We start from the raw sequence: 14759 nt of genomic DNA, 5'->3' as shown, positions 1-14759 counted from the left end.
CAACCATTTGATTAGAGGGTTGGGACTTTAAGGCCCCCTGCCCAGACCTCCAGGGAGGGTTGAAGGGCTGGAAATTGAATCACCAATAACCAATGAGTAATCAGTCATGCCTATATAATGAAGTCTCCATAAAAAAACAAAAGGACAGGATTCAGAGAATTTCCAGGTTGGTGAACACATGGAGATTTGGGCAGAGTGGCCACTCAGAGAGAGCACGGAATTCCTGAGCCTTTTCCCCAGACCTTGCCTTGCGCATCTCTTTCATCTGGCTGTTCCTGAGTTATATCCTTTTATAATAAACCAGTAATTTTGTAAGTAAAATATTTTTCTGAGTTCTGTGAGCTGCTCTAGCATAGTCACGGAACCAAGGAGGAGGGTTGCTGGAACTTTTGACCTATAGCCTGTCAATCAGAAGCACAGGCGACAACCTGGGTTTGTGGCTGACATCTGACGTTGGTGGGGTGGAGTGGGGACAGTCTCACTGGACTGAGCCCTTAACATGTGGAATCTGGCACTACCTCCAAGTCAGAATAGTGTCAGAATTGAGTAGGACATTTAGCTGCTGTCCATAGATTGCTTGTTACGAGATAATATTCCTGTCCCCACATTGGAATTGGCTGCAGAAACATTTAAAAGTACATCTGTTCAGATTGAAAAAAAGAGAAGCTACTTAAGATAAATATATATTACAAAAATAGCACATCTGTTACTCAGGTATGCTGATTGGGCAGAGGGTGGCTGTTGAAGGGCAATGTTGAATTCACTGGTACCCTGGGAGTGTGGACAACAAAGATGGTATCCAGCCAACCCATTTTATGGATGAGAGAACTGAGGTCCTAGAAGATAAGTTAACTTGCTTCAAGTATCAGAGCACCAAGAACAGGATCTGGAAAGAAAATGCACTTCTCCTACTTGTGACCTCATTCTCAGTTCTAGAAGACTGAACTCCAACGAGTTACCAGCCTTCAAGTCATTTCTTACTAAAGGAAAGAAATGCCCAGATACAAGAATGACCTTCCCTGCATACCCAGCATCGCTACTTAGATGTCACCTCCTCAGAAAGCTTTTCAGTGATCAGGTTATATAAAATGACACCGAGTCCTTGTTACTGAGTCCCTTTCTAGCTATTTATCTCATTTTTTTTCTTTCTCTGCACTTACCACTACCAGACATTATAACGAATGCCTGTGTACGTGTTTACTGTTTGTGTCCCACATCCCGCTGTAGTCACAGTCCCATTTAGGACAATGGCTTTGCGCCGTTCATCTCTGTAAACCTAGAGTCCAGAACAGTGCCTGGCATATGCTGGGGCTCAATAAATAATTGTTGAATGAATCAATAAATAATGATGAGCATTATCAACACTAGGCTTTTAATTTGTAGTTTTGAGTGAGATTTTTCATTCAGCTTCTTCTTTCAGTCCTATTTATTAATAGCAATGATGTCAATCAAATGAGGATCAGAAAGGATATAACCACATCATTCCTTTAATACAGGGATTTCAGATACTGCCAGGTAGTAGCTGATCTGCAATTGTTAACCCCATACGAGGGTTGCCCTCTAGCTCTTATAGCATCTGAAAAGCTACAGCACCAAAAGCTAGCCATCCCCAGTGCCAAAGAAGAGACTCTAAATGAAGGGAATACAGCCCTATGTGAGTTGCACAAAGGGATCTTCTGGCTGTTTTTGCTCAGGGCGCCAATGTCTAAATGAAAGAAAGTGTCAAAATCCCATTCTAATGACCCAAAAGGACGTGGAGAGCTTCGCCATGAAGTGAGTTTCTAGTTAGTGAGATAGGTTTTTGTTTTAACTATGATGAATTATTAAGCCCAGACTAGTTGTCAGAAAGGGAGCTAAAATAGTTGCTAGTCATTCTGCTAAATATTTAACATCTGCTCTTACCTGTAATGGTGTGTAACATGCACATGATTCTCACACTCAGAGATCAAATGGACAATTTATTGGCAGCCTACTCTGTTCTAGAAATTGGAGCCGTTTAATATTCACAGCAATTCCCTTTCAATTGCTTGCCATTATTGATAAAATTCCAAATAAAGAATATACTTTAGATACCACTGATTATGTGGGATTTTTTTTTTTTTTAAATTTCCAGCAAGATGACAGAAGTCCTAAAGATCCAAATGTTTCCTAGCCATTCTTTTGTTTCTTTGTTGGCTTATTAGAAACAAGTAGAAGCAGGGCACTCATGTGGGGTATTACTAATAACCATGGTGACCACATGTCCTGGTTCTTCCCAAGACAGTCCTCGTGTTTGTAGCTGTAGAGTAATTTTGAATAGTGCCCTCTTTCATTTTCCAAAGTGACCCATTATGGGTAATCATTTTTATGGTCCTCCTACCAATAATTTTGTCCCAGTTTGTTGACAGCGTGATAGGTTTCCAAAGACCTGGAGAGACTTTTCTTACAAATGCAGAAATGTGATTAGCTACTCTAGGAAGGAAAGAAAAGAAAAGGAACATAAATCTTGATGTCACTCATTTTAGAGAAATACTCCAGCCTATCAACTTCTCTTTGTAGATTAAAATTTTAAGGTTGATTAAAAAATATATAAACTTAACCCTCTTCCCCAGGATATGGAAATACTAGGGGGAAAAAAAGAATATTGGTTTCATATTGTTTATACAGTTTTATGCTTCCCATATTTAACATAGAAGGAATATTCAATATCACAAAAGGGGTTTTTAAAAAACCCTTATTTAAATTGCTATACAATATTACATTATATGGATGAATCACCACTTATTTGTACACTAAATTAGCAATATTTATTAAACACCTTATTACAATCTGGGCACTCATCAGGGCCCAGGGAAAACAACAATAGTGAAATAGACCAAATCCCTGCCTTTGCATGGATTAAGTTTACTGGGGATGATCAGGTGATAATTAAGTCCTGACACAGGCATATAACTTGATAGGAAACTGGGTAGGACTTGCTTTCTCCAACTAATAAATGTTCCTCTGGCTTTACTGTTGTTGCTGTTCTTGATCATGTCTTGCCCTTATCCAAGACCAATTGATTCAGAGTAGAATGGTATTCACACATCTGTATTTTTTTTAAAGCTGTGCCTTATCTAGCAGTAACAGAGCCAGAAGTAAAAGGAAAAAAAAAATAGTAATACCAACTGTATTTTAAAAGTTATTTTTCTCATCGTGCATTTTTTGCATTAATTTTGATTTTCTTAACAAATTTGGATTAGATTTTATTTATCTTGATAATTGAATTTTTGGTGCTCCCTTAAATTTTGTACCCAAGGCCAGTGTCTCAGGGGCAATTCCTCACCACTGGGATTCTAATGCCCTTGTGGTAAAGGCTGAGCAACTCAGGTAGGTTAGTGCCCTCAGAGAAAGGCTGCTCCAGTGACTGGTGTAGGCCAACACATCTCAAATTTTCATGTTCATGTGAGTCAATTGGGGATTTGTTGGTAAACTGACTCAGTAGGGCTGGAGTGAACCTGGAGATTATATGTCTATAACAAGCTCCTAGGTGTTGCTGTTGCTCCTGGCATAGAGGCCAAATCTGAGTAACAAAGCTTTGAGCTATTCTGAAAGGTATAAGCTAAAACATAAGTCATATGCACACAGAACCAAAGAGAATGCTATCCCACTGAAGGCAATCCCCTTCCACATGGAGTAAAGGTAAAGTGGACAAGGGAGCTATCTATGGTGAGTCATTTCATAACCCACAGGACTCCCCATTAAGTAAATTGAGATGTGAAAAGTCAGCAGCTATATGTCCAACACTCCTCTGGCCATTACTATTGATCAGGGTATGATATCAATCCTGCCAGAAGGTGACCCGAATGCAGTTGCTTGGACATACCATTGGCTGCCTGCCTTACTTTATATCCTGTTAAAATATTTCCTTAGGTCCCCAGTCAAGCCTTCCACTTTGGGATAAAAAGGTTCCTCTCAGATAGCTGTCTGCAGGCAGGACATCCTGCCTGGAATAAGTACCAATTTAACTCTGTTGCTTTGGTGTGATTAATTTAGCCCGGGGTGGGTCGAGCTGCAACCGCCAACTCTGACTGCGATAGTGTATAGCTTTATATCTCAGACCACAACTTTAGTCCTGCAAGAAATACTATTTTCCCTTTTTCTTTTAAATCTATCTAATCTCTGTGGGGTATGTTCACTCTGCCAAAGTGGAGGAACTGAACCCCAGCCATGGTTGCCCCTGAATTTCCTACTCAGGGTTGCACTGGAATCCCTTCTTGAAAGGGGGCAACGACCTTTGATCTTCACCTCTACATAGTTTCAACAAACATCTTGCTTGTGCAAGCCACACTGGTCTGAGGAATTGGAGTCCTGACTCTCAAGAATACAGAAAATATCTACTGTCCAGGGTCTCACTTCCTTACTCACCCTGTACCCCATTTCCTCTGACCTATGCCCCATTCCTTGGGATCATGATATAGGGTAACCTGCAGGTCAGCTCAGTTAGATGAACATCACACCTTTTTGTCTTAGTCGAGAGTGGAGGTGAAACATTTAATGTCTCCCTGCTTGCTTTTACTATTTCTTCATTGGGTTTCATCTTTTATACAACAGTTTGAAACAATATTTGGCTTTAGGCTATGTCTGCTTTCTCCAGGGCAAATATCCTTGAGGCCAGAAGGAGAAAACATTTTGGCAGCCTCTTTAAAATATGATAGAGTGGGGAAGAAAATACAAGGAGAATCAAGTCTGATTAATATTTAGCAAAAGTATTCTACTATATCATTCTGGTGATGGGAGGGGGCAGAAAGAAAGCATGATAAATCAGTAAATGCATATATATATAGTTATAGTTTTAGCTAAAGTTATATAGAGTTATACAGTGTTAAGGGGTAAAGAGAAAAAAATAAACTAGGGAAAGTGGAAAGAATTTTCAGGTGGAAGACAAGATGCTCAAATTTTATATAGTCTGTCTGGGGAGGGCCTCAATGAGAACGTGATATTTGAGGAAAACCCTGAAGGGCTAAGCAGCTAATCACACAGACATCTGGTGTAAGAGTATTTCAAGCCGTGGGAACAGCGAGAGCAAAGGCAACTGAACCAGAAAAGGCAAAAGATAGAGAAGGGAAGATATTTATGTGAAAGAGGGCAAATAAAGGGATCGTATATTTAACATCCAAACAGCTCACATAAATCAATAAGATACTAATAGATACATGAGTAAAGCTTTTGAACAAACCACAAAAGAGGAACTAAAACTAACAAAACAGAAAAATCACATATATCTCCCCAAATAGTGATCAAATAAATATATACTAATGTAAGGTAGCATTTAAAGTGCTCTATTTCAGTGAAAACAAGCTAAAAACAGAAAATGTTAAAATTGCAATAGTAATACTGGCAAGAATTCACAGAAATAAATACCTTAATGTTATGACAATGGAAGGGTAAATTGTTATACGTCTTTGGAAAATTAATTTGGCAAATGTCTCTACAAGCCAAATTGTCATGAGCAGGTATTCTACCTCTGGAAATCTACCCAGGAATGTCACCCAATCATGGAAAAATAGATGCTTGTATATATTCACAAGCGTGGACAGTGGTATCAAAAGCAAACGAAATGTCCAGCAGCATGATATGAACTCAGTAATTGTGGCACGTTCTCTTAATGAGGTAACACGTAGCTATTGAACCTGATGATTCGGAAGTGATTCAGTAACATGGTGACGTGACAGATGGTCTTGACATGTTACATGGGAGTGGGTGGAGTCAATTCACACCATTATATGCATATATTGATTAGAGTTTAAACTTATAAACCGTGTTCACACATGTGCATGTTCTTGTGCTTATATGTGTTTTATTCTTCATGTGGAGGAAATGATGGCCTGTCTACTAGTCAGAGTTGTTCCGGAAAACTGAACCAACAGGATGTAGATACACACACACACATACACACACAGAAGCACACACACATATAGTGAAGAAAGATTTATTGGCTTGCATGTCTAGGCTTGGCGAGTCTAAAATCTGCAGGGCAGACTGGCAGGCTGGACACCCAGGGAACAGTTTCGGTTTGAATCCAAAGGAAGTCTGCCTGCAGAATTCCCTCTTGTAGAAACATCAGTCTTTTTCTGTTAGGTTCCTCAACTGATTGGACTAGGCCCACCACATAATGGAGAGCAATGTGCCTTGCTCAAAGTCTACTGATTTCAATGTGAATCTCAGGGCGCCTGGGTGGCTCAATCAGTTAAGTGACCGACTCTTGATTTCAACTCAGGTCATGATCTCAGGGTTGACCCACGTCAGGCTCCCTGCTTGGCAGGGAGTCTGCTTGAGGATTCTCTCTCCCTCTCCCCCTGCTCACTCTCTCTCTCTCTCTCCCTCCATCTTTAAAATTAATAGATGTTGTTGTTGTTGTTGTTGTTGTTTTTTAATGTGAATCTAAAAATACCTTCACAGACATGTCTAGAATAATGTTTGATTAAATATCTAGGTATGGTGGGTGACCTAGCCTAGTTGACACATAAAATTAACCATCACAGCCTGTAATAGCTCGAGGTATACATAATGCTTTAGGTCCATAATGCTAGAAAACAAAATGACAGTTCCAGCAGAATCCCACAGAAGACTGGACTGGCTTGGAGAAGACGGCAATTCCTGACCCATCCCAGTGTGCAGAGGTCAGGGTACTATGGAGAAGCCCACATCACACAGTGGGTGGGAGAAGTGGAAGCCCTGGTCACACTATATGAAATGGCTTTCTTGGAGAAAAATGATACAAGAAGAAGGAGGACAAGACAGTGCTGTTGAGGAGCCTGGAGTCCTGGCTCGTTGAAGCCAGCTGCACAGAACTTTCATTATGGCATTGCTGTCTTCTCTTTGTAATCTTTTTATTTTCCAAATACAGACGTTTATTTGTTCAAAAGAATAAAGGGGAAGATAATAGATTTTTGTCTCCCCTGCTCATGCCACAACTATAGAATTGTTTCTAGACATGAAAAACCCAGTTATCAAAAAAAAAACAAAAACAAAAAACAAAAAACAAACACCAAAAACAAACAACAAAAAAACACTAACAAATTGACATCTAAGTGGTAAAAAGATTTTCAAACCATTTCAAGAGGATAAGGGTGAAAGGTCAGAGTCTTGTTAGGTTAGAAAATAGACCTGTCTGGACGTGAGGACTGATAATAATCCCAAAGGTTATCCTGTGGGGTGGGATTGGGTTTCCTCTAGGTGGGTTGATGGGCAGCAATAATAATAAAAAAATACATATTCTCAGTGTAAGGAAGGAGTGAGGACTATAGAATTTATGTCTTTGGAAAACAATAAGCTCCTCATTCTTGGTAGTATTTAAAGAGAAGCTATAGAATCACTCATGAGGAGTATTGCTTATTCATATTGTCCAGGATTAGGAGAGAACATAAGGGTCCTTTTTATTTTTTTAATTATTACTTTTTTTTCTAGTTCTAAATACTCTTACCAAGCCCAGGAATGTTAGGGTTGGGTGGGGCTATTATGAGGCTTATACAGGGGGTATTATAGGGCCTAAACACCGATATTTCTGATCGTAACAATGAGTATTTTTATATAGCCCCCTTGTAAGAAAATCCAGCCTTTCTCCTCCTTTGCAAAAAAAAGAACCCCACGGAACTTTAATATCAAAATATTTAATGCTTTGCCTTTTTGTTTTTCTTGCAGAATATATTTGAGTATCCAACCTTGCATTTTCAGAAGGTATTGCTCATTTTAAAAAATTGCCAAAAATAGGGACATTTGAAAGCTAATTTCAAATTGTTTTTCCATAAGGCCTGGACCCATAACTATTCAATGACTTCATCTCCCCATGATTTATGGGCAGAAGTGAGTCGGTGGTGTTGTGCAACTAAATGATGGTCTCTCGTGGATTTAATTCTCACATATTCTTCCAAAATGTGTACCTTTAAGTCCTGACATTTGTTAAATGCTAAAATCATATTACTCGTTTACAATAAGAACTTTTTGAGAAAAATAAGAAATGGAAGGCAACAGACACAAAAATCTATAACACATATGAAATGTTAAAAACCGATTTGTTAAGAAGGGACCTACAAGCTTCAGTTTGTGCTTTTATAGGTCAAAATAGCCAAGTATTGGCAATTTCAATATAAAAGAATTAGGAGGAGGAGGTGGGGGAGGAGGGGAGACAAAGATGAAGAAGAAAAAGATGAGAAGAAAACAGTAAAATTAAATGTTAAATAAAGAACAAATTAAATGATACATATTTTCAAATATACAAATTGAAAATATGAGCAACAATAATGATCAAGAGCTCAATTGTAATGAAAATATCCCTATGTAAAAAAAAAGAACCTCAACCTGTCCTTCACATCTTTTACAAAAATTAATTCAAAATGGTTAATACATCTGAATGTTAAGGCTTAAAACTACGAAATGTCAAGAAAAAAAATATAGGAGAAAATATTTGTGACCTTGGGTTAGACAAAGATTTGTTTAAAGAAAAAATCTGGACAAGTTTTACTTCATCAAAATTATGAACTTCTGCTCTTAATGAAAGCACAAGTCACAGACTGGTTAAAATTAATACTCACACTCACATATTTTGTTTAAGGACATGTATCCAGAGAACCTAAACACTGTTTAAAATGCAATGATTATAAAACAATCAGATTTTTGAAAATGCATAAATGATCTGAACAGCTACTTCACCAAAGAAGGTGCATAGATGAAAAATAAACACATTCAAAGATGCCGAACACAATTCGTCATTAGAGAAACACAAATTAAAGCCACAATGAGGGGCCCCTGGGTGGCTCAGTCGTTAAGCATCTGCCTTACTGCTCAGGTCATGATCTCCTGGGATCGAGCCCCACATCAGGCTCCCTGCTCAGCAGGAAGCCTGCTTCTCCCCCTGCCACTCCCCCTGCTTGTGTTCCCTCTCTTGCTGTGTTTCCCACTGTCAAATAAATAAAATCTAAAAAAAAAAAAAAAAGCCACAATGAAAACCACTACTACACACCTATTAGAATAGGTGACACAAAGCACACACGGACAACAATAACCAAGCAAGTGTTCGTGAGAACAAGGACCAACTGGAATTCTCATATAGTGCTGGTTATGTGCAAAATAGTGCAATGAATTTGGAAAACCTTTAAGCAATTTCTTGTAGTTAGACATACTGACTCTGAAGCATTTAAACAAGTGGAATAAAACCTATGTTCACATGAAACCCTATATGGAAATTTTTACAGTGTCCTTATTCACAATCACTAAAAATTGGAAAGAGCTTAAAATGTTCATAAACTGGAGAATTAGTAAATAAACTGTGGTACATCCAATAACAAGAAGGAACTATTGATACACTTACTCACATGGATGAATTTTGAAAGCATTTATGCTCAGTGAAAGAAGATGGCCTCAAAAGGTTACATTCTTCATGTTTCCATTTATATAACATTCTCGCTAATGCAAATCTATAGGGAAGTAAGCCAACCAGTGTTTGCCAAGGGTTGGGGGCTGGGGGAGAACTTGACTGCCGAGGGAGATGGGGGAATTTTCTTCTATGTCTTAATTACAGTGGCGGTCCCATGACTGTATTTGTCAAGATGAGCAGAACTATGGCTTAAAAGTGTGAATTTTACTGCACATAACTACTTCTCAATAAAATAAATGGGGGAAAAAGTATTAGGCTACAACACTTGTTGGCCGTAGTAAATAAGAGCATCTCCACCCTGTGCGGCCCTCCTAGCAGGCTTTGCGGTCCAGATCCGAAACCTTAGAAGGTCAAGACCCAGCCACTTGGCATACCTATGTGTACTTAACATAGGCTGGGCCTCTTGTCAACGCATGACAGCTTCTCAAGCTGCCAGCATGGATTCCTCAACTCCCATTAATCCCATTAAGAACAAGGCGATGACTTTAATTTGGATTCCTGATTGAACTATTAAGTGCACTCCATCTGCTTTGTAGACTAAGCAACAGACAGGCCAACACTTCCCAGAGAGGAATTGGCTTAAATGCTCAAACTGGGAAAATGGGCCATAGAAGATGCTGGTGCCACACCTCTGGTGAGTTAGGGAGGGCTCCGTGAGGCTGCACGAGACAGAACATTTTCTTAATATATCCATTCATCACTCATAGGCCCATCTGGCATTCGTGCAGGTGCAGAAAGGTGACTGCATCTGTGAATATGACCGATAAATGTCATTTCCATCATCCCTTCCTGCAGTTCCTCTCCAGACTTCCAGGCTTGCCCCAAGCAGTCCTTGTTCAAGGACTGTTCCTGTTGTGGGCAGAGAGGGGGTTTTCAAACAGGTATCTGTGTGCTCACATCTTACTTGCTATTTTTCTTAAATTAAAGAAAAAATAATACATTGTTTTGGTAGGTCTGGGGACTTCGCTTAGTGACCAAAGCAGAACTTGTAGAGCCTTAGAAATACTAAAGAATACCGGGGGTGGGGTAGGGTGGGGAGGAAGAATTCAGCGAATTCTCAAGTCCAGAAAACTGTGTGACGAAACCAACTATCAAGCTGGTTATCCCAGCTACATGGATTCTGTCTTTGCTCGCTCAGTTTCTTTACCTCGCCTGTCCTCAGAGGCAGAGCCTACACGGCCAAGCTGGTTGTTTGCAGCTTTTGAGGTCCAAAGTAAGGAGGAGAATAGGAGACAGAATACAAGTGAGGCTCTCAGGATGGGACCAGGAGAAAGATTGTTCAGGGAGAGGTAGAGAGAGACAGGGGGATAAGTTACACCGTAAAGAAAATGGGCAGAAGAGAAAGTAATACCTCAAGCTTCCATTGCCATGATCGACATTCAAGATAAGTCAGAAAAAAACCTGAGTTGGCTTGAAATTAACTTGGGTTACTCAACTTTTGTTGCTTTCAATTCTTTTTCTTGTTCTGTTCTAAATTTTACCAGACCTCTGAGCTCCAGTCACAACTATGATGGACTTTTTGCCTTAGACCTGGTCGATATCTTGCCTTTCCCCTATTTCTTACTCTCCAGTAACTGGCCACTGAAATATTGGCTTTACCTTAGAAATGTTTCTTGCTTCTTCTCCATACAACTGCCATCACTGTCTAATGTGAAGAAACTTTTGAAATAGTTTCCCCAACCATCTCTCTAACTACCTAGTCTCATTAATCCGTTCCCCACAAGAGTGTTCAAAAAATCTTTCAAGAATGCAAATCTGATTAAGATTGCTAGTTGCTTAAAAGTCAACACGGTTTACAGAACGAGATAGAAACCAATCTCTAGAGAGGTATTTGAGAGCTTCCATGATTTAAATCCAACCTCTTCCATACTCATCTCCCACCAAACACCAAGAAACACTGATCTACCGGAAGTCCTCAAACAAGATCAGGCTCTATTTACTGCTTCTCACTGTCTTTGGGCATCCAGATCCCATTGCTTGGAACATTCTTCCTAACGGTCTACCTGATCCTCCAATTTCTGCTACTCCTTCCTTTTCACTTCAAGGCATCATCTCTTTTCTGGAATCTCTCCTCTATACTTCTTTGGCATCCTAAGTTTCTGACGAGCCTCTCTCCCACAGCATAAATACAATAGGACATTGGACTAAATTAATATTAGAAAAGTATTTCTCCTAAATGGAACATTATGGAATACATTAGCTTCTCTTTATCTCAAACCCCTCATTCCAGAAGAACATCATAATGCTAAGAAAAGGTCATTTAAAAGTTCTGCTTGAGTTTATTTTTCCTTATCAATTCTCCCCCAAAACATGAGGTCCCAGCTCTACCCCCAGGGAATTATGTAGCCACATTTTAATGAATGCCACCAGCACAAATTATAACCTACTTTTTAGACAAGTGTATTAATATATAATTCATATATCATAAGATATGAATTTAAAGTGTACAACTCAATGTTTTTTGATATATTGACAGCACTGTATCCATCGGCAGTCACAACCCATTGCCCCAAGCCCCACTTCAGCTCCTGCTACTCATCAATTTTCTGCCTCCATGCATTGTCCTATTCTGAACATTTCATATAAATTAATTCATATAATATATGGTCCTTTGTGATTATTTCTTACATGTCTCATATTTTTTCATTGGAAATAGGACATTTAGATAACGTATTGTAGCAATATATTGTTTCTTGCATGTCTTGTAATTTTTTGGTTGAAAATTAGACATTTTAAATAATCTGTTGTAGCAACTCTGATAACTAATCTCTCCCAGGGGGTTATTGTGGTTGCTCATTTGCTTGGTCATGAATTTGTTTTGTGACTTGGCTGAATGATTCTGTAAAGTCTTTTCCCCAGTAGTGTGCAGTTTCCAATGTTCTGCTCAGACTCCCCAGCCCCCCCCTTTTTTGAATCTTTAGACAGGCTGCTAGTGCTTGCCCTGGGTCAGCATGAACTATGTATTGATCAAAAGTTGTGCATAAGCGCCCTGGGCCAGTTGTATGTTTACCTTTTACCACGGTATGTGTGTATGGCTTGGAGGCTGCTACCAGAGTTTAAGGAATTTATGGCATTTTGCCCATGTTCAACCAGGTACTGGTAGATGGGAGGTTCCCTCTCTGATCTCTCCTGAGAATGTACATCCGTTGGCATGCACACAGTCTTCCAGACTGACAGGGTTGAGCATGGCTTCATTTGTAAGCCTGGTTACTTGGGAGTTGCCTCTGCATCAAAGTACCTAGCGTTTGGTCAGAGGTTGAGTTTAAGCCTCACATGCCAGAGAGGCTTCTCTGCTCTGTGTGGATGGGTCAGTGTATGGTTTGAAAAATTCTTTCAAGTTCTTTCCTGCTTGCTCCTGAGTGGGTTTAGCCTAGCACAGGTGTACAGCTTTCCTGACTTCCAGAATTGACTATGATCTGGGCATTCACCTGAGCAAGGTGATTATCACCAGGATTAAACTGGACAAAGATCGGAAAGAAATTCTTGAATGTGAAGCCAAATCTCGACAGGTTGGAAAAGAGAAAAGGAAATATAAGGAAGAACTTATTGAGAACTTATTGAGAAAATGCAGGAGTGAATGTAACCTGTTGTGCAAGCACAGTTTAACTGTAGACCTTTAGCCTGGTGTGTGTTCCTTTGAAACTTTTCAAGATGTCTGCCAAACATTTCATCTCCTTCCTGTTTTGCTATTGACAATGTAGCTTTCTAAATCCACTTTTGCTGTTTTGAATAATAAGTTTATGAATAACAACTGAAAATGTTTCCTAAAAATAAAAATAAAGAAAGAACTGACTATGATCTTCCATTCTGTCAGTTTCCTTGATTCCTTCTATTAAGATTCTGTCAGCTCTGCCATTTTGTTTTTATCATGGAACCACCAGCCACCTCTGAATTGTTTCCCACCAAGATCTCCTTTATTTTCCACAACACTCGTTGTCTTAGTCCTTTCGGGCTGCTATAACAAATACAATGGACAGGGTAGCTTATCAACAGCAAACATTTATTTCTCAGTTCTGAAGGCTAGGAGTCTGAGCTCTGGGTAGTGCCAGTATGGTTGGGGAAGGACCCTCTTCCTAGTTCATAGCCATCACTCTCTCACTGTGTCTTCACATGGTAGAAGGGGCTAGACATCTCTCTGGATTTTCTTTTACAAGGCACTAATCCCATTCCAGAAGGTTCCATCCTCATGACCTAAATACCCCCAAAGTCCCCATGTACTAATACCATCACTTTGGGGCGGTTAGAATTTCAACATATGAATTTGGGGAGGACACAGATATTCAGACCACAGCACCCATAGGCAGGGAAGCAGAGTGTGGAGCTCTTGTCCATACTTCCTGCCTTTCCTCTAGGCACTGCACAGGAACTGGGGATGGGACGCACTTTCCATAGAATGACACCAATGCTCTATTAGTGAGCAGTGTGGGAAAATGGAAGCCCATGGTCTTCTCAGCTTGCTTCTCCCAGCATGGAACCCCCTCTCTAAGGACTACAGTAGGGTAGAGGTGATGGGGAGTAGTTGATGGAAGGTGGTGTGGACGGGAAGCATTCTTGACCCATCCACCTGAAATAGAGCTTCCCCCCAGGAGTAAAGAATAGGTAGAGGAAGGAGCCTTATACCTCTCAGTCACTATTGACTGGAATATAGCACAGAGCTTTATGACATGGGCTGGGGATAAAAACCACAAGCAGCCTGCCCCTCCCAATTGGGCTGGTAACCCCAGACTGTGAGCCTGGGAAGGCAGAGACTCTATCTTCTTGGGGGCACCTGTCCAGTGTAGAGTGCTCAGGAGAGAGTTTCTGTTATATGGGGCTAGGGGAAAAGGAAGCAAGTCCTGGCACAAATACTAGATACTCTCATTTTTTGTACTGAAATTTAGTAAATTTTCTCAAATATATATTTTTTCACATGAGTATGCCCTTAAGAAAATTTCTACACACTTTAAATGATTGTGTGTGTGTGTGTGTTTGTTTTTTTTATAATTTCCACCAATTAAATTGTTCTTTTGCTGGGGAATGAGTCCACTGAACTACTTACTCCACAATTTTAGAAGTCCTGGAATTATTTTCTTCCCATAACAAGTGCATAATATACCTAATTGGGGAATGAGTGAATGCTTTTGTCCATACACGATCTCTATTTGCTTACCTTATCACTTTGATTTTATCTATATAAACTTCTATCTCTTAAGCTTGGATTCCAAATTTACCCCTCACCCAACACACTCAGTTTCCATATATCATTCTGCTCTTTCTATGAAAATAAATGTAGTTGATAGTGTTTATCGAGTTCTCTCAAACCCTTGACTTAATTTCTCTGTAACAGATTTTTATGTGCTTAGCATATGAAAGGAGCTTGATAAAT

Source organism: Ursus arctos, unplaced genomic scaffold (genome assembly GCF_023065955.2).
Source record: "Ursus arctos isolate Adak ecotype North America unplaced genomic scaffold, UrsArc2.0 scaffold_19, whole genome shotgun sequence".
Lineage (NCBI taxonomy): Eukaryota > Metazoa > Chordata > Mammalia > Carnivora > Ursidae > Ursus > Ursus arctos.
Note: the sequence above shows the minus strand (reverse complement) of the source record.